This window comes from Lepidothrix coronata, unplaced genomic scaffold (assembly GCF_001604755.1).
Source record: "Lepidothrix coronata isolate B3197 unplaced genomic scaffold, Lepidothrix_coronata-1.0 Scaffold1357, whole genome shotgun sequence".
Taxonomy (NCBI): domain Eukaryota; kingdom Metazoa; phylum Chordata; class Aves; order Passeriformes; family Pipridae; genus Lepidothrix; species Lepidothrix coronata.
In genome coordinates this window covers 1-1,544 of record NW_016691537.1, presented here as the reverse complement: position 1 = coordinate 1,544, position 1,544 = coordinate 1, and the positions used below count along the sequence as shown (strand labels likewise).

Genomic DNA, 1,544 nt, shown 5'->3' with positions numbered 1-1,544 from the left:
GTGTTGATATGGTTTAAGGAACTTCCAATAACTTGAAAGCAAAATAAATCACCATTTCCTTCTTCTTTTTTCCTCTTAGATGGTGGAATTGCCTCTCTGTCCATGTGCTGATCTCGGGCTGCAGGGGACTGTCAGGCTGTGAGTTTGTGTTCTTCTCCCTGGGAAACTGGAAATAATTACCAGTCAGGTTTCAGAAATGTTTTCAGAAGCCTTTGCCCTTTTCTCTGCCTTTGGCTGATAGATCTCCTCTTTGTGCCTTTGGCTTTGCAGCTTTTCCCTGGTGTCATTTCCCTGCCTGAGCTGGCTGTGAGTTGGTGGTGGACGGCGAGGCCGGAGAGAGTGAGCGGAGGAGCCTCGGGCTGGAGAGGGGCAGGAGAAAGGCCCTGTGGGCAAAGGGACCTCCCTGTGTGCCCAGGGCCCTGCAGGGGACAGGATGGACACTCTGGGGTCACTCTGAAGGGTGAGTGGAGAGCGTGGAGACAGAATGTGAGTTCACCTCCAGGGAATAAATAGGGGATGTTTGTGAGAGAAGGGCTGAGGGGTTTTGTCGGGAAGAGAATGCCCAGTTTTGGGGTAACAAAGATAAAATCAGTTCTGTAGAGGAAGGAGAAAAGTGGGGGTGAAACTGGATGTTATTTGCAGGGGAGAGAATGAGCATTGAGAGGTGCCCTGGGGCAGTCAGCAGTGGGCATGCAGGGAAAGTTCTGAGAGTAAACTTGCAATAGTCTCTAGGGTAAGGATTGAACATATTTAGGTATCAAGGAGGTGATTGGATGTGGAGAGGTAGAGAAATTTTGGGGGTTAAAATCTGGGGCAACCTGTAGCAGAGAGAATGAAAATATTGTGCAAAAACAGAGGTAATCAGGAGTGGGCTGGAAGGGAAAGTGGGGATGTAATAGGAGATAGTATCCATGGTAGAGAATGACGATTTGGAGGTAAAACTGAAGTAATCAGCAGTGGACAGGCAGGGAAAAGTTTGAGGTAAAATGTGGGGCAGTGTGTAGCAGAGAGAAGTAAGATTTTGGGGTAAACTGAGGCCATCAGTAGTGGGCAGGTAAGGAAGGTTCTGAGGGTAAAACTTGAGAAAATCTCCAGGGTAGGAAATGAAGAATTGGAGGTTAAAAAGAATTAATCAATACTGTGAAGGTAGAGAAAATTGTGGGGGTTCAATCTGAGGTGATCTGTGGGGGAGAGAATGAAGATCTTGTGTTAAAAACGAGGTGATCAGTCATGGGCTGGAAGGGCAGGTTTTGGGACTTAAAAAGGAGGTTGATTCTCTGCAGGGAGCAAATGAACCTGTTGAGGTCAACTGAGGTGATCAGTGGAGGCCATGTCTGGCAAATGTGAGGTGTTAAAGTTCAGGTACTGTGGTGGGCAGAGACTGAGTGTTTGGAGGTGAATTGAGGTTCTCAGCCGTGGGCAGGGGGGATGTGGAGGTGTCAGGGAGGGCAGGGGGGCTGTGGAGGTGTCAGGGAGGGCAGGGGGGCTGTGGAGGTGTCAGGGAGGGCAGGGGGGCTGTGGAGGTGTCAGGGAGGGCAGGGGGG

At 49.8% G+C, this 1,544-nt stretch overlaps 1 long non-coding RNA gene across 2 annotated transcripts in view; it reads left to right on the top strand.

The window, feature by feature from the left end:
• LOC108510561 overlaps positions 1-1,422 on the top strand; it is a 4,481-nt gene extending 3,059 nt beyond the window's left edge. The window contains exons 2-3 of one of the 2 annotated variants that reach the window (XR_001878839.1): positions 80-486; positions 1,284-1,422. This is a non-coding gene — a long non-coding RNA (uncharacterized LOC108510561). Of the gene's footprint in view, positions 1-79; positions 1,120-1,283 lie in introns of those variants that run through there. The other variant, XR_001878838.1, reaches the window with a different exon arrangement.
• The last annotated feature ends 122 nt before the right edge of the window (positions 1,423-1,544 follow it).